We start from the raw sequence: 19,371 nt of genomic DNA, 5'->3' as shown, positions 1-19,371 counted from the left end.
AATCAATTTGTCACTGCCTAGTGGCTTTGTCATCCACCAAAAGATTCATGTTGACATTTTCAGTAGAAATGTAAAGTGTACCCAGAATATTAAAGCTAATAGAAATTCCAGTGTGGAACTGTGGAAAACCTTCTAGACTTTCCATGTATGTGGAGCACTCACTGTGTGTGCACAAACCCTACCTCATCTTTGTAGGTGGGTTTGGGGATGTTTTGGTAGCTGTTTTTAATACTTCAATTGGAAACACTTGCACACATCACACTATTCCCATGAATTCTGGTTGATATAGATGGGAAACTGATCCCCAGGTAGCTGCCATCAGGCAGACACCTCTGACCCTGGATCCTGGGACCTACAGGGAGTACAGCTAAGGACAGACATGGATGGAATTACATTTGGAAACACATCTCAGGATAAGAAGGCAGAGCTGACTATCCCACTTTGCTGGTGGCAATGTGAACTGTAACGGTCTAGACAGTAATTTGATAGTTTCTAGCAACATGTATAATATTTACACCTGGTGACCCGGAAACTCCCCTCCTGGGACTGTCACCTAAGGAGTTCATCCTTCAAGTGTGCAAGGAACAGAGGCACATGGGAATTTATTACAGCACTATTTACAGGATGAGAAGGGGAAAACCTAAATACCCATCGGTAAGGGATGCTCACAGCCTGTGACCCCGAAGTTGACCTTCTGGGACCATCATACTGAGCTAGCCCTTTAAGAATGCAAGTACAAGGGGCTGGAGAGATGGCTCAGCAGTTAAAAGCACTGACTGCTCTTCCAGAGGACCTGGGTTCTATTCCCAGCACCCATATGCTGGCTCACAACCATCTGTAAATCCAATTCTGCAGAATCTGAAATCCTCTTCTGGCCTCCAATGAGTACTGTCAGAGTACTGGGCACGCACATGGTGCCCAAACATACCTCCAGGCAAAACATACATACACATAAAATAAAATAATAATAAATTTTAAAAAAATTGAAATACATGTGCTGGAGAGACAATTCAGGATAAGAACACTTTCTGCTCTTCCAGAGGACACCTGTGGCCTCCAGGAACACCTGTACTCACACACACACATATCCACATGCAGAATACATATCTATGCACAATTCAAAATAAAAATGATTTTTTATATGTGAGTATTTTTCTTGCATATATATGTGCACCACATGCTTGTCTGGTGCCTTTGTCAGAAGAGGGTATCAGACATGCTTGTGAGCCACCATGTGAGTGCTGGGAACCAAACCAGGTCCTTTGTAAGAACAAATGCTCTTACCCACTGAGCCATCTCTCCAGGCCCTAAAAAATTCTTTTAAAAATTACAAAAGAATGCAAGTGCATTCATACACAGGCTTGATTAAATTATTTGCAAAAATGAAAAACAGGTGATTACCTAAATGTCCAGCAATTGGGAATTAAATAATTTACAGTGTACTCCGTGGAAAGAAAGTTGGAGGGCAATTTGTATAACATCTGTCTACACATAAAACGATCTAGGCTGGCATGGTGCATGGTGTTACAAGCTTTTAATCCCAGCGTTTGGGAGGCATATGCAGGAGGATCTCTGTGAGTTCAAGGCCAGCCTGGTCTACATAATGAGACCCCTTTAAAAAAAATTGTCTTTAATACCCATACTTGGAGGCAGAGGCAGGTGGATCTCTATGTGTTCAAGGTCAGCCTGGTCTACAGAGTGAGTTCCAGGACAGCCAGGACTGTTACACAGAGAAGACCTGTTTCAAAAAAAAGGGGGTGGGGATGGAAAAACTAGAAGAATCATACCTCGTTATCCAGAAGGTGAGGAGGAAGCTCTCCATTTCTACAGCTTGTGTTTTGTTAGTATTTTAATTTTTTAAACCCAAATACACAATCCTTTTTTGTACTTGAAAAAGTAATACAGATTCAAATAATGTGTTTCCCAGTAACTGTTCATTGCCAGGCTGCAGATATCCCTTGGCATAGGGTACACGAACTCCATAAGGGAGAGGAGAAGGGGAGCTGACCAGCCAACTTCCTGGATGCCCACTATGAGAAGGGTCCATGACAAAGGCTGAGTGCATTCAGCCAAAGAGGAAGAAAAAAAAAAAACACTCAAGCCCTTTCCCTAAGGAACTTACTGTGGCGTAATAAATCTGTGGTTTAAAATATAGTATCAACGAACTAAATGGCTTGACTTTGCTGTCCATAGAGTTTTAATGATTTATGATTAGTTTTGCAAAAATAATATAGATCATGTAACCCTGACCTACAGGCAGGGTATGGCTACCACCTTAGCCATGAGTGGCACTTTGTCGCTTCTCACTGGGCCTCAGTTTCCTGGGATAACTGTATCATTTCCTCACAGACTTGATGTCACAATTTGATGTGAAGCCTAGTATGTGCCATGTGCTGGGCATGCCCGTGAATTCAAGCCCCTGAATCTAGCCATTGTTACTTTTGTTGCTATAGCAATCATCACTATAGCTAATCTATTTAGCTCCTCGCTTCCCTTCACCCGGGAGCAGGGAGCTTGATATATCTGTATCTCTGAACGTACACTAACCCACTGTTGGGTAAGAATGGACTGTAGGTTACTGCATCCCCAGAGAGATTTAAATTGCCCAGATCTATGGGTGCAACTCACCCGGAACAAACACACACTCACTGGGACAGGGACAAGGACATATTGCTTGCCTAAGATGTCATTAAATTTGAAGACTAAAAACATCCACCGTACTTCAAGCCAGCTCCTGGTGACCCTGGCCCATAGGAAGGTATTTTGTGTCAAGGACATGGGGATCCCCTCTCTGTTTTTGGTGAAACGGGACCTAGGTCTCCCTGATTCTTTCACATCCGTTTTCCTCATTTGAGCCTGAAGACGTCTGAGATACCCTGATGCACACGGGTGACATCAGACAGGAAAGCATCGGAGGCAGAAATCCACTGACGTCGCGGGGCTGAGGGGCTCAGTGTCTGTGAGCACAGGCACCCGTGCTGCGTCCTCCTGAGTTTATATTTCTGTCTGGGTCTTTGCTCCATCCCTCTCTCTTCTTCTCATACTTGGCCCTTACTGGCCACCACACCCTGAACCTCACAGGCCTTTTTTATGGCTTCACTTAATGCCTTCACTTGAGGAATTTTCTCTCTCTCCTTATTCCAATGCCCACCAGAAGAACAAGAAAGAAGAAGTTATCAGCAGACAATAACGCCAGTGGCCTTTTCAGCCTTTTAGGGGACTCTGGGTAGCAGGTCACAGCTAACACTTGTAGTCAACAATAAGACCCAGAGAAGAGGCGGTGCCTGCTTCTGATTGGTCAGCAGTTTCGAGAGGCCCGAGCTCCCGGGAGGCCATTCTGTCACTTCACAGGTGCTGAGCACACAGGGAAAACCCTGGCTGAGTTTTTTATAATCCAACTATAAGGTGGTGCACGCCTGTAAACACAGCTGAGAAATGAAGGCTGGAGGCTCAGAGTCCAAGGCCAACAGGGGCTTCGTAGCAAAACCTTGTATTCATTAGTTAATTAATCAATTCATTGAGTATTTGTGATCCAGAAATCGCTTTTTAGTATTCATTTTAATTTAGGTATAAGTGTTTGCCTGCAAACATGCATATACCACATTCATGTCCCAAACATCAGAGGAGGACCACTTGGAGTTACAGATGGTTGAGAGCCACCATTTGGGTGCTGGGAATTGACCCTGGGTTCCCTGAATCACTGAGCCGACTTCTTTCCTATCCCAGAAAGCACATTTTGGCCATGGTTCTTTTATGATAGTGTGGAACTCCCAACAAAGTAGCTCAAGTTGGTATTACTACATCAAGGCTTTGCATGAATCATCATCTCTCTTGTGAAAATCGCTTTCCCACTTGCTAGTTTGAGAACATAAGGGTGAGGTCTGTTTTATCATCTTGATTCTCTAAAGAGGAGAGAGACAGTGTTCTACAGAGTGGTCGGCTGCCTGTCCTCAAGGTCACGGAGCTGGAAAGTTAAGTGTGAATTTGAATCTAGCCTCTCAGAGCCTTAGGCCAGTCTTCCCAGGGGTTTCTGAGTGTTCAGTGTGGTGTTCAGGACACACAAGCCCTCACTTTTCCCCACTCTTGATCTTGTTTTTCATATAGGAAATCTTTTTTGCCTAAAGGTCAAAACAGAGAAACTCAAACAAAAAACCTTTTACCAATGTAAAAATAAAATTTCTTAAATTTCTGCCCTGTGATAACTGTCTCAAACAGAAAAATGGCAGTCACCTCCCCCAGTCTCCACATCTTTCAATCCTCTGACTGTGATTGGTCCCTTGCAGGACAATATGCTTCTCTTCAAGCACCGCCTATATACATACCCCTGACCATGAGGATGCTCTCAAAGACTCCCCAGCCATTCCACACCCACCCCATCCAGGAACTACCAAGTCCTTTTGGTCACAGCTCCTAATTCACAAACATAAGATTCCATTAAAAAAAAAGATAAATAGAAATCTTTCCATATCTTTGGGCTCATTCATGAAACCTCCATGGTAGCCATTTCCAGTACCCTGGCCCAAACCAGCTTCAGCTGACTGCCACCACCTCAGACACCTCTCAGCTCTAGATATATCCATTTAATATGGCCCAGACAGGCAGCCAACTGCTGCTTTCAAAAGACAATCTGACAGATTCTATTCACTTTCAAAGCAGCTCTCCATGGCTGGAATAATTACCTTCCATTTCCCTCACTCTGACACCTTTCAATGGTCTGTTGACATCTGAAGAGTTATGGGCAATCTCAGAAGGGCCAGCTGGACTTTCTACCCCTGAAGATACACACAGGAAAGATTCCCATGCAGCATCAGAAATAACTCTAATTTTTTGCAAAGGGGCAACCTGATCTACATATTAATAGGGCACTCTCATCTTAACTAAAAGCTCAAAGAAAGGAGAGGCGGCCATGTAACTCGTTCACTGGCAGCTCTGAAAAGTTCACTTCTCCCTCCAAACCAAGGTTCCGTCACTGGACTAAAACTAACTCTCTCTCTCTCTCTCTCTCTCTCTCTCTCTCTCTCTCTCACACACACACACACACACACACACACACACACACACACACACGCACGCACATGCACAATGCAAATACTCCATATTTTCAAACATCTCCTGTTGGTGCAGTCCTCCGCTGAGGGAGAAAAAAACCCAAGAAAACAGCCGGAGGTCCCCACTGGAGGCAGGAGGATCAGAGAGTCAAGATTATCCTTCGCTACATACTGAATTAGAAGCCAGTGTGGGCTACAGGAGACCTTGTCTGAATAATAATAGTAAATATTTTTATTATTAGTTAATAAATGATTATTATTATTATTTGTACTTGTACAGCCCTTCGCTGCAGGCATTTCTAAGGACCTCTCATTGTGAGCACAGGCCATGGGTGCAGCATCTCTAAGGACCTCTCATTGTGAGCATCGGCCATGGGTGCAGTGTCCTTAACATGCTTTCTTATAAACCCAGGCTAAATGCAAGGTGACCGCTCAAGAGGCTTCATGTAAACAATAATACTCAGTTACAACCACAGATGGTGTCACAAGTGGAACATTCAGTTTAGTATTTTATAGTTCTGTTCTCTTCTTTTTCCTTTCTCTACACCTCCAACACACACACACACACACACACACACACACACACACACACACATCAGGAGACTTGAGCCAACAATTTAGTAATCTATCAACCAAAGTGCTTGGTCGATTTCAATATAGGTAGAAGAGCAATGATGTTACGAAGGAGGAGATTCAGCCCAGTTGGCCTCAGAGATCAGAAGACAAAGACAGCCGTAAAGAAAAATGAAGAACTGACATATAAACCACACTTCAGGGCAGGCCCAGTGCCCAGTGCCAACACAAAGGAACCCGATGGCATTTACACAGACTTTGTGTCTCATTTTGCTTTCTTTGGGTTTTGTGGGTTTCGTGTGTGTGTGTGTGTGTGTGTGTATGTTTCTTGCTTTTTGTTTTGTTTTTGTTTTAGAGAGAGAGTGAGAAAAGAACATACAATTGGGTGTGTGGGAAGATGGGGAGGATTTGGGAGGAGTTGAACGAGAGGGAAACAATCAAACTATATTGTATGAAAATGTTTTTTCAATTTAGAAATAAATGATTAAAACAAAAACAAACAAACTGAACAAAAATGGAGACCCAAGCTGCAGTGGGCGGATCACAGCCATCCCTCTGTGGGGTTCGTATCCTTCTGAAGACCAGGGAATGGCTGGCCGGCTGCACAGGGGGAGAAGGAGCCCCCACTCCCGCCCCGGGGCTGTGGGAAGCCTGCCCCAGGGATGGGCTTCCGTTCAGAGGCCGCATGGGGCTCTGAGGCTGAAGCCTCCAGTTTCTCCTCAGCTTTTCCCCTGCAGGGATCCTAGCACCGACAGACAACACCCACTAGTCCTTTCTTCCCCGACGCGGTCTTTCAATCAACAGCGCCCCTTACTGGCCAGCGCATTGCAAACTCACGGGGTTCTGGAACTTCATCACAACCTTACCCTAGAAACTAACAAATAGATTCCTTCCTATCTTTGTAGAACCTCAAACATGCAGAAAGGCGGACCTTGCAAGCCCAACTCAAGGGTCATGACTGCCCCTCTGCTTTATCGGTCTCGGCGAAGTCATGCTTCTCTTCGGGACATTGCTTCTCCGAGGAGCTGTGTCTCCTGGGAGACCACAGATGACTCTGTGATCACAGCAGATCCAGAGCCACAGAGATCCAGTGTCCCAGGAGGAAAATCTGCTCCTCTGTGAGCCAGATGGACTTGAATTCTACGTGGTGGATGTCATGGGGCAGTAACTAAAAAACAGAAGCATTGGCCCTTTTCAAACACTTCCCTGGAGTTTTCCGAAGAAACCTCTTTATTCATGTATGCAGGGCTCCTCAAGCTAAGGGACCACAGGAGCTCAGTCCTGGCTGGCTTCACCTGCCTGAGTTATTTTAGGTGAGGGGGAGGTCGCAGAGGGAGACAGACAGGGAGGTGGAGGGCGTTTATTTTGGTTGAGGTTCTTTATTTTGCTTTCTTGCCTGTGAGGACGTGTTTCCCTTGGGTAATTTAAAGTTTGTTAAGAACCTGGGAATTCCTTGGAGGGAGGAACACCATGCAAATAAAATAAAGAGGTCACCAAACTAGAGGTGGGAGAGAAAGGTGACCCCACGCGGTGTCTTTGGGTTCTGGGGTTGGACAATGGGGTTAGCTGAGGTCTTAGGCAGCTAGGGAAGCTGCTCCTCCCTAACCTTGTCCCAGCGTTTGCTACGTATGTGCCTGGGTGCCTAATAGTTCTTGTCCCCAGCACCATGCTGTTTTTTTTTTTTTTTCATGTGTTGATTCATTTCATTTCGACACAACCACCAGAAGACTAATTTTGAATCCAATCCACATGTGTCTAATTAAAAGAACCGTATTGCGCTCACTCCTGCCTTCCTCTTCCAGTCGGAAAATGGGTTAGATGAGCCGACTGCTCCGAGCCACGCTTCTTAGACCCTCCCCCGATGCTGTAGCCAATACTTTGACCCCTAGTCTCATCAGTAGTGCCTGTTCCATCAAGGTGCCTTTCCTCTGTCTTGCTCAGAAAATCTTTGTGACTCTCTGCCCCTCTTCTTCCAGCCACACTCTTGTTTCTCAAACACACAGATAGCCCAGACTGTCATTTTGGTATTCTGGACAGGAATAAACCCATGCTCCATATTCAAAGGCTCCTGAAATTGTCTAGCAAAATGCCCAGAACAGTGTAGACTGTGCACACCACCTCTCATTTCAACTATGACATCCGCCAGCATGCTCAGAGCCTGCAGGTGGGTAGAGGTAAAGGACCAGCTCCTCCAGGCCTAGACTCTTGCTTCCCACAAAGCTGTGGATCTTAAAAAATAAATTCATTTGGGAGGTAAGTGGCTCACACGGTACTCCATCTGTAGTGATGAGCTTTCTGTCGCCCTGACACAAGCCAGAGTCACCAGGGAGAAGGGAACCTTCATTTAGAAACTGCTCCCATCAGATTGGCCTGTAGGCCAGTCTTTGCACCATTTTCTTGATTCACGGTTGATGTGGGAGGGCCCAGGCCACCTTGGGTGGCGCCCACTCCTGGACGGGTGGTTCTGAACTGTCTGAGAAAGGAAGCTGAGCAAACCATAGGTCAAGTCAGTAAGCAGTGTTCCTCCGTGGTCTCTGCTTCAGTCCCTTCAGGACCGACTGTGAGCCAGAAGATGAAATTAACCCTTTCCTCCTCAAGGCGCTTCTGGCCATGGTCTTCGTCACACCAGTAGAGTGCAAACTAGAACACCATCATCAAATGCTTGAGTGTGTCGCTCATCTAGAACCCTCTGTCATAACCAGGACACATTTGTCAAAAAGAAGAAATTAGCATTGGTGACTTCAAACACCACCCCACCGCGTAGGTGAAACCCCTACAGCGAAAGCACCAGTCCAGGGGCCTCCTCTCCCCGCGTCGTCACACCGTCAGACTCCTCCAATTCATAACCATTTAGTTTCTTTTGATCTATTCACTTGATAATCAAAGGAACAATTATTTTGCAGGTCTTTCTGTAGGGTGGGTTTTCCATGGTTCATCATTAGCTTCTGGCTGCGAGTCTTTGTGGTGTCATCAGGGAAATGATGTTTGTTTGGGGGAACAAGGGGGACATGACTTTACTATCCCCCCAGTAATGATCAATGTAATTCAGGTGAAGAAGGTGAGTTTTCATGTGTTTCCACTCCATTGGCATGCAGAAGAGTTCAGATCCCTAATACTCAGGTAAATGTCAAGCAGGGATGGTGGCCACTTGTAATCCCAGCACTCAGGAGGCAGAGGCAGGCAATCCTCTGGGCAAACTGCTAGCCAGACCAGCCAGAATCGGCAAGCTCCAGGTCCAGCCAGACCAGCCAGAATCGGCAAACTCAAGGTCTAGGCCAGAGACGTTGCCTAGATAGAAAAAAATGCAGAGTAACTGAGGAGGACATGTACCATCAGCTTCAGACCTCCATAGCCAAGAACGCGCACATGCACATGTGCTCACACACATGCAAATACATCCATACCATACATCCATACACTTGCAGAAAAAAAGAAAGAAAAGAAAAAAACCAAGATGGACAGTGCCTGAGAAATAAATGACACCTAAGTTTGACCTCTGGCTTCCACACACACACATATGCATAAACACATACACACACACACACACACACACACACACACACACATGCACATACACATGACAGGCACATGTAAGTGCACACACACAAACACATACAAAAAATATTATTACCATATAACCTAGAAAATTTACTTGAGTACATGTCCCCAAAGAATCAAAAACAAGAATTTAGGGCTGAGAAGATTATTCAGTTAAAGTGCAAGAGTAAGGATCAGAGTTCAGATCCCCAGAACCCATGTAACCCGTGTATATATGTTGGGTGGTTGTGGCAACACACCCGCAGTTTCAGCCTTGCAGGTGAACACAGACGCCCAGAGCAAGCCGGCCAGCAAAACCAGCCATATTGGTGAGCTTTGAGTTTGATTAACAAACCCTGCCTCAACTAAGAGCTATCACAGATGATTCCTAACACCATCCTTCAACCTCTACATGCACATAGGTACATATCTACCCGACCAGATGCATGCATATATACATGCATACATACACATGAATACAGTCACACACACATACACATGCACACCACATACACACAGGAAAATGGAAAAATTAGAGCATTCAAAGAGGCATTAGCACACATGTGTTCATAACAGCATCATCGATAAAAGAAGTAGTCCAAGTGCCATCAACAGATGAGTGGGTCAGCACATGTGGTACCCACAGGTAATGGGATATTATCCAGCCTAGAAAAAAAAAGTCTGACTCATGCCATGATGTGGGGGAAGTCTCCAAGACACTATGTCAGGTGAATTAAGGCAGATGCAAAAAGACAGTGTTTTACAATCCTGTTTACAGATCTAAAATAGTCACAGAGACGAGAGAGAGAGAGAGAGAGAGAGAGAGAGAGAGAGAGAGAGAGAGAGAGAGAGAGAGGACACAGCAGCCGTTGCCAGAAGCTGGGGTGGAGGCAGGGTCACTGTTCTGTGGGTGCTGGGTTTCAGTTTCCCAAAATGACAAGCTTTCTGTGGAAGGAGGGAGGGGACAGTCACGTGGCAATGTGAGTGCACTTCATACCGCTGAAATACACAGTTAAATGTGACTAATGTGGTAAAGTCCGTACCGTGTGGTTTTATAATTTTTTTTAAACACAGAGCCTATCTTCTTATATGAAAACCAAATGAATTAAGATGGACAAAGTCTCCACACCTGCCAGGTGCTTCATAAACAACAATGTTATTATGGCTTTACCAAGTGCTCAGGAAGTAGTGGGTTCATAAAGCTATGCCCTGTGCCTCTTCCAACCAAAGCTTCCTGGCTTTTGTGAGACGAGGGGATGCGGGGAGGGATGTAGTTCAGGAGAGTGTGTATGTGGAGGTAAATGAGGGATGGCTGACTGAGCTCATGACTGAGACATTGCAAGGCGTGCTCCCACAACCCCAAACTCAGTCCATTTGAGTTGTACTTCTAACATAGGCCCCATGTGTCCAGAAAGCCTGCTGTAAAAGATTTATGTCAACCTATGAGAAGAATCCACTGGCTCCCTCATCTGAGTTAGCATAGAGTGTGGTTAGATTATCTTGATATCATCCAGCAGGAAGCAAGAATAGCATCATCAGGCACGGATTGTGGGGACGAGAGTAGCATTGCTGAAGGGCTACATTCAGGGGACAGCTGCACTCAGCTGTCAGTCAAAAGGAAGAACCCAAGTCAGAAATGTTACCTGCCCCATGGCCCCTGCTCTGAGGACACTACAGAGCATGTCCCTGCCAAGTCATGCACTGTCTGGTTGATTCTTACAACAGCTTTGCAAGGTAGTGGGTATCAGCAGCAATGTTTTACAGAGAGAAGGAGACTCGAGGCAGGTGGATGGCCTTTACTGTGTGAAGCAGTGGTTGGCCAGGAATCAGCTCTAGAATGGAGTTCCTGGAGGCCGATGTTCGCACAGGCAGGCTCTGCCTGTCTCCTACTGAAAGCTAACACTTCAACTGTACGGGTTTGTCAGGGCTGGCGAGATGGCTCAGCCTGCAAAAGGGCTTGATGCATAAGACTAATGACTTGAGTCTGATCCCAGGAACCCATGTGAAAAGCCAGATGTGGTAGCATGCATTTAAACCCCAGCACTCCTACAGCAAGATGGGAGACAGAGACAGGGGAATCATTTTGAAGCTATTTAACCAGCTAGCCTGGAGTATACAGCATGACAAGAAAAAAGACACCCCTCAACAGGGTTAAAATAAAGGACCAATTCCCCAAAGTTGTCCTCTGACCTCCATCCTTTGGCCGTGGAACACAAACACCCTCCCACATCACACAATAACAATAAAGATGATAATGGTGATTCTCATTCCCATTATCATAACTTCAACTACAATGGCAAGATAGACACTGTTTTTGCTATTTTGTATTTCTGTTTAATGTTAGTTTTTTGTTTGTTTGTTTTAAGATAGGGTCTTCTATAGCCCAGGCTAGACTCAAACTTACTATTTAACCAAGGATGATCTTGAACTTCTGATCTTCCTGTCTCTACCTCTCAAATGCTGGATTATAGAGCTTTGTTGTTGCACCCCAGACCTACGGTTTTGCACATAGACAAGTACTGTGCCAACCAAACACATCCGGAGCTCGGACACCTCTGCAAGCAGTTTGCATGGGTAGGCTCATTTAATCCCCACAATACATCTCTTCATCAACCTCCGATGGGCCTGTGTCCTGGTGGGCTCATCATAAATAGAAAATGTCAAGCTAGGTTTAGTGGTACAAGCCTTTAATCCCATCACTCAGGAAGCAGAGGTCAGTATATTTCGGTTAGTTTGAGGTCAATTTGGTCTACATAGCCAGCTTCAGAGCTACATACTGAGATCCTGTCTCAGCAAGACATCAAAAATATCATTCGTGGAAAATGCACTAAATGAATCTGACCTACTGACCACCTCAGCACACTAGGGTCTCAGCTGTCCCCCGTCACAATCACGTGGCTGTCTGTGAGACTCTGTCCTAGTTAGGGTTTCTATTGCTCCGACGAAACACCATGACCAAAAGGCAAGTTGGGGAGGAAAGGGTTTATCTGGCTTATACTTCCAGATCATAGTCCGTCATTGGAGGAAGTCAGGACAGGAACTCAAGCAGGGCTGGAACCTGGAGGCGGGAGCTGACACAGAGGCCGTGGAGGAGAGCTGCTTACTGGCTTGCTTCCCCTGGCTTGCTCAGCCTGCTTTCTTATAGAACCCAGGCCTATCAAAGCTCAGAGATGGCACCACCTACCATGGGCTGGGCCCTCCACCATCAATCACTAATTGAGAAAATGCCTTACAACTGGATCTCATGGAGGCATTTCCTCAACTGAGGCTCCTTCCTCCCTGATGACACCAGCTTGTGTCAAGCTCACACACACACACACACACACACACACACACACACACACACACACACACACACACCAGCTAATACAGCTTCAGTTCCTGCCATCATCTACCATTGAGAGAGAGAGAGAGAAAGAGAAATAGTGCTTATACTATTAATTTGGTAAAGGATCAAAGTTTAAAACTTGAGGTTACAGTTTCTATTAAGTGGGAACTGACTTCACAAATCAAAGGAAAAAGACAAACTATCATGAAGGGTCTAGTCTGCTGCATCTTGGCCTGGAGATCTGGACAACAATCAGACGTCTTGATTGGTAGCTTCCGGCTGGCTGTGTTGCTTTGGAATTGCTGAACAGGGACATTCTATGTCAGTCTTAATTCTTTCAGCCATCGGTGGCAGTCACCTAGGAGGAAGACTCGGCATTAATTAGCTTCATGTTTGTGCACGTGGGCACACACATGAACATCATCCTCCCTTTCCACAGGCAGACGAACTAGAAATTTCTCGTGAGTTTGGTTAACACACTCCCAGAGAGGAGACAGAGGCAGAGTCAAGAACTGCTTTGCAGAAAGGGATGCCGGGTAAGACAGAAGAGGGTGGGTAGGATGCTGTCTGAACTGCTGAGTGAAGTCGGAAGTACAGGAGACACCCACTCCTCTCCTCTCCAGCTGACCGCAGACTGGACTGCCATGTGCTGAGTATACGAGAGAAGCTGTCAGCAGCACGTCATGACCAAAGGGCACACTGGCAACATTTTGCTGGCCTACAGAACATTCCTAGCAGCAGTGGTATACAGTTTTGAAGGAAGAACGCTACCTGCTAGACGTTCAGCTCTGTTGGCACTGAAGAAAGAAGCCATTTCTAACCACAGGCTACAAAGCATGTGTCTGGGGCACATTGATCCATGATGTGATTCTGTAGCCAGGCACGCAACTCAGGGATTCTTGCCCGGTGTCGCCGGCTACAGAACACAAAAGCCCCGGCAAATGTAATTTTACCTCCGGCCGCACCTCATTACTGTGCGGTAGCTCCTTTAGTGCAAACAACTGCTGGTTTCTAGCATAACAAGGAGACCCGTGGTGTCTGTATCGAACATATTCCTCAGAGAATGAGAAATCTCCAACCAGGGAAGAGGGGATCCTTGTTAAGCGCTGGAAAGAGGCTGAAATGTGCATGCCTGTCGCCTTCCAGAACTGCCTAATTGCCCATAAATGTCATTAAGTTGAGAAATGTTTTCCACCAAATTAGCTTCAACTCATGATGCCTAATTAGCTGGGGGATCCGGAAGCTAACTTATCAGCCCGTGTTTGAGAAAACACGTTTAACGGGTGACTTTGGGCCTGAGACAACGTGGAGACAGGTAAGTGTCTGTCAGCCAAGCCTGAGCCCAGCAATTAAGCACAGCATCTCTTTTTTTTGGTGCCAAGAATTTTACAACTCCCTCCCAGATTTTTTTTTTTTAAGCCAACAAGAGTGAGGGCTTCCCTGGAATTCATTGTATGCCTACAACATAGGCTTAGTGCGCGAGGGAATGGAGGCATCAGCAATTAACTCAAACATTTCGGTAGAAAGTTGGCAGGTGATGCTTGAAAGGGTGAATCAGTTTTTAGTCTTTCTCAATGCTCACAGAGTAAGTGTTCCCTGGTAATTAAAAGTGAAGAACACACACACACACACACACACACACACACACACACACACACACACACACACAGAGCTTTTGATGCAACCAGCTAAGTAGCTGCCACGACCGGACTTTCTGACCAGCAGATAAAGAGACCCAGGGTGACAGACATATTCCCACATATGTACAGCCAGTGCATATATTGAGATGAAGTTTGGACCCAGGTCTGTAACTCATACCCTGGAATCCAGGCTTCCCGTGGGTCTGTGCCTTGCTCATGGGGAGCATGCTGAACCCAGGCTCCTCAGACCGAGAAATCTCATATTTATCTTCATCTCTAACTGAAAATTTCAATTCAGATGCAAATGAGTCCTTTGCCTTTCTCACTGTTCAGAACTCCTGATATTTTCACACGGTGACCCATTGTGAATAGTGTTAACAGTCATCATCATTTCGTCAATCATACACGTCAAGCTGGCCATCAGATCTTGCTATTCAATGTGCCTTCAAAGAAATATATAACGATTATCACAGACATAGGTTTTTTTAAAGACATGTTCATTGCTGTATTTTAGTATAATTAAAATAGACCCACAGGCTGGTCAGATATGCCTTTCACTCGGCACTGGCAGAGGCACAAGAGAGTCAGCCCAACCTGACTAGCCCTGCTAAGGCCTTGGATCACTTCAGGTCTACTCACATGCCATTGACTCAAGTCCCAAGGCCACCCCAGACTCCATAGCCACATCTAAATGGTGGAGTGACTCTAAAGGTGGAGGCATGGGAGGCTTTCAAGGGGGGCTCCGGGGGTGGGGCCCCTGGGACGTGCCCTAGCGGCCTTTCTTATTGGGACAAAATGCTCAACCAGGAACAGCTTACAGAAGGGAATGTTTGCTTTGGTTCACAGTTTGAGAGCACAGCCCATTATTACGGTGGGAAGTCATGACAACCGGAGCTTGAAGCAGCTGGTCACTTTGCATCCACAGTCAAGAAGCAGAGAGGAATGAAGCTCAGCTCACTTTCTCCTTTTTAATCAGTCCAGGATCACAGCTCATGGAATGATGCCACGCACATTGAGGGTGATCTTTCCACCTCAGTTAACCTCCATCAACACAGTCTAGAAAATCCATCATCGACATGCGCCTCTAAGGTGATTCTAGATTCAAGTTGACAATCTGCTGGGGATCATTATTTTAAGGTGTGTTACTTTTGTTTATGTTGCATTTGTTTAACTCTGTGAAGCTGTGTTACTGTGCTTGTCTAAAACACCTGCTGGTCTAGTAAAGAGCTGAATGGCCAATGGCAAGGCAGGAGAAAGGATGGGCGGGGCTGGCAGGCAGAGAGAAGAAACAGCAGGAGAAATCAGGGAGAAAAAGAAGGAAGGAGCCAGAGAAGGAGGAGGACGTCAGGGGCCAGCATCCCAGCTACACAACCAGCAATGGAGTAAGAAAGAAAGGTATACAAAAACAGAGAAAGGTAAAAGCCCAGAGGCAAAAGACAGACAGGTTAATTTAAAGTTAAGAAAAGCTGTCAAGAAACAAGCCAAGCTAGGGCCAGACATTCATAATTAAGAATAAGCCTCCATGTGTGATTTATTTGGGAGCTGAGTGGCAGGCCCCCAAAAGAGCAAAAATAAACAACAACAACAATCAATATTAAACATCACAGGAGACAGAGTTAGATGACATCATGGGCATGGAATCTTCATAATGGTATCGGTGGCTCTGTAAGGAGATGAGAGAGCCAAGCCAGTAATCTTGCTCTCTCTCGCCATGCGGAGCTCTGTTCTTCCTTGGGACTCTGCAGGCAGTTCAACAAAAATATCTTTTTCATATGCCAGGCACTGTGCTGGGTCCTGGTGATGCCACAGCAAGCCCACATGGACCCGTTCTCTCACAGAGCTCAGTGAGGGAGAGTCAGTTAAGTCACATGAAAGAATGAGGCAAGAACCTGACGAAGGACCACAGGTCCGTGACAAAAACTGGGGGACAGTGTTACTTTCTTTGAGGGGCTTCCTAGGCATGGTACTGGTTGGAAGCTAATAAGCCAGTAGAGTCAAAGCAGGAGTATTGTGATCACATCTCAGCCCCTGCCCAGTGGGGTCCAGAGAAGAGACATGCCTTACAGATTTAGAAGGAATTCTTGGAGCCTCAAAAACCCCCAAGCAGGCTGAAAGAGACCAAGTTGATATGTTGTGACACCCTTTGGTGACTACATGCAGAGAGAGAGGTAGATATCTCCTGCCTTATTCTTCCTCCCGAAGGATAGCTGTCTTAAGTGAGCGCATGGTGTCAGCATTAGTTTGGTCTGTTGAGAGCCTCACGTCACATGGCAGGACTGCTTTCGGAGTGTGACTACGGCACCACACAGGGAGACAGGCAGGCTGAGACCCAGCAACAGGACCACACCTTCGGTGACCTCCCACTGGACTTCCCCTTTTAAAGCTTCCACCCGTTTACCACCAGCCCACCAGCCCACGTGTCCTTGGGGACAAACCACATCAAACCACAGCAGGCCTTCAGGCCACACTTGGCCTGAGTATGCAGCAAATGTCGATGTGTTAAAATGTTCACAAACATCGATGTGCTAAAGCGTTCACATTTTCAGATGAATGAATGGTGGGTGGGAGTCCAGCTTCCTTAGCTCTGCCCGCTCTTCACTCACTGTCCCTCAGAGAACCCAGGACACTGAGTCCTCATGGTTATAACTAGCTGATGGCCTACTTTTCAAACCGGATTTCAGACCTCTCTTACATGCGTTGCTCCCCTACAATATTTCCCAGAATTGCCTCCCTAATATGTTCTTTGCATTGGAATCTTTGTTTCAACATCACTTCTAGAAGAATCCAGATGACAACATCAGGACTCATAAAGTGTGTGGCGTCTCACTAGATACCACACTGATCTCTCACTGTCTGCGTCCTGCTTTTCTGCTCCGTGAGATGTGTTCTTACAAAGCTATCTTCACCCCTTACGGAGGACACTAGATACCACCAGCCCTGAGGGAAAGGCATTCACCTTTCAGTTGGCTTGGGAGACATCAGCTGCCTCTGTGAAAGACGGGATGAATTTCCACAGAGCTTCCAGAAGGGGAAAGCCAAACTGACCTAGAGCCATTGTGGAACAGTCTTGTCCAGAAGGAAGAAAGAGCGGTCGGGCAGGAAGGAAAGAGGGAAGGAGGGAAAAGAGAAGAAAATCTGTTAATGTCACAGCTCAGCAGCAGTGGACATCGCTGGACACAGAGGCGGTCTAAGGACACCTTGCTCAAGAAGGGACGCGGCACAGCTTCTGTGTGGGATTTAAATAGACTTCCCTTTCCAGGCCACAGGGCTACAATGGAGCGATGGAGCTGATGGGCTAAAGCTGATGAATTATGTTAGCAACCTTCCCCTTTACTCCCTTTAAGCAACATTTGTTGTTATAACAGTGATGTTAGGGAAGGGAGAAAACATTCAATACTCCTTGGGTGAGACAGACAAGGGAAGCCGAGCGTGCGGTGCTCCCTGGGGGCTTCTTGGTTTACCCCATTGTTTCTGGGCTCTATAGCCTGGCACATACGGTGTGTAATATTATCCAAACACCATCACAGGTGGACAGAGGCACAGCTACATCCCCAGTCTTGGTTCTATGCCTCATTTTAAAGCACTGAACCTTTTTCAACGTTATTTTTGTGCCTCAAGAGAAGAGTGAAGGGTGCAGGGTGCAGGGGGTAGGGTTCAGGGGATGGGGGGGGTGCAAAGAACCAGCTTCAAGCATACCTCTAACCCACATATTAATTGTCATACGGCTTTATAATTAGGGGCTGTGCATAGACAAAGCTGCACCCCAGAAAGTGCATATGTTGATCCTACCGTTCACACATCAATAAGACAAGGAGCATAGACCCGTGTTCTGATCCATCTCGACTGCTAGAGAAACCTATGTGGTGCATCCTGCTCCTTTAAGTGTCAAACTTTTCTGGTGAGCTATTTAGAATAAAGAAATCAAAAAATGTAAAGTTCCTATATACGCTTTCCACTCTGCCAACACTTCACTTTTGTGTATCTCTCTCTCTCTCTCTCTCTCTCTCTCTCAAAAGCACACACAAAGCTAGACAAGTTTCCATCCCGTATAAATTCAGAAGATGAATTTACACAAAGCCCCCCAGGAGATTTGCAATGGAAATGGCCACTGGCTCCCAACTACAGAGCCCAATGTGCAGCGTTATTACAGTGTCTGATTTGGAATTCAAATTCTCCCCAAGACAACAGCCCTTTATTACATTTCTGACACTCATTACCTTGCCTTCTGGCTGGCCACGTCCCGTGGACCACGTATTCAATTCGAACTCCTCACCAAAAGACACTGAGACAACTGGCCAAAGGGAACCAACCATCCAAAGACGCAGAACTGACACCCACACACCTCCAGCCCCAGGACCCTGCTCTCTGCCATACGCTGACCTCTGTGACTACACCAGTCTCCTTCTGAACCGAAGGGGCCGTCTCTGTAGCTGCCCCAGGTACCTGTTGACCAGCCTCTCTCCCCCACCCCCTCCAGCACAAATCCTCACTGCTGTCGGTGACACATGCTTCCTGGTTCATCTGGGTGGCCCAGCCTCATTAGGAAGGGATTTGGTGTCTGTTAGTTAATTGAGGCCCGTTCCTGCCACCTGCCACTCGCGGGCCTCATCTGCACACTAACTGCTCCTAATTGTCATCATACGGTGGATCCCCGCAACAACTGGAGAACAGGTCCTCCGAAGTTCGTGCAGGCCCCGTGATATTGTGGGAATCAGGGTTCTGGAAACATCGGGTGTGGTGGCAGTTAATCAGAGGCCGGAAGTTTGGAGAAGAAAGGCACCTTGGGCTAACATCTGTCTTGCTTTGTGAATTCGGGACACAAAGCCTTCCTCAGATCCAGATAGAGACTTAGCCCAGACTGCACAGTGTGTGGATATGGTTTGCATATTTGTGCAAGATTGCAGCCCATGTGGTGTTTAACCAAGAAAGGCTGGGATGTCAAGGCAGTGTCCCCCACCTTGGTGTAGAAAAAGGATAGAGAGGGACGCAGAGGAGAAAACTCCGGGGAAAGAAAGTCAAACATGCAGTAAACAAAAAAATGGGGCAGGGAGAAGGACCACGGCACCAAAGAGTTGGGGAGCTTTTGATGTAGAGACATGATTGATGCCTGTCTGGTAAGAAATGGATGTCCACTCTGAGACCTAGGGTCAGGACTCTCTACCTACAGAAAGGGAGAGAATGGCGCTGTGGCAAAAGGAGAAAGATGCTATGATATGGGAAGCAGAAGGATTCAGAGGCTCAGGAA

The 19,371-nt window shown here is 46.4% G+C and overlaps 1 long non-coding RNA gene across 2 annotated transcripts in view; it reads right to left on the bottom strand.

Annotated features, from left to right (window-relative positions):
* Positions 1 to 12,581: 12,581 nt before the first annotated feature.
* LOC131922595 (uncharacterized) overlaps positions 12,582 to 19,371 on the bottom strand; it is a 29,720-nt gene continuing 22,930 nt past the window's right edge. For both annotated transcript variants that reach the window (XR_009382336.1, XR_009382337.1), the window contains exon 5: positions 12,582 to 12,844. This is a non-coding gene — a long non-coding RNA (uncharacterized LOC131922595). The remainder of the gene's footprint in view (positions 12,845 to 19,371) is intronic.

This window comes from Peromyscus eremicus, chromosome 12, assembly GCF_949786415.1.
Source record: "Peromyscus eremicus chromosome 12, PerEre_H2_v1, whole genome shotgun sequence".
Classification (NCBI taxonomy): Eukaryota; Metazoa; Chordata; class Mammalia; order Rodentia; family Cricetidae; genus Peromyscus; species Peromyscus eremicus.
The sequence above is the reverse complement of the archived record's forward strand: the minus strand, read 5'-3'. Positions and strand labels throughout refer to the sequence as shown.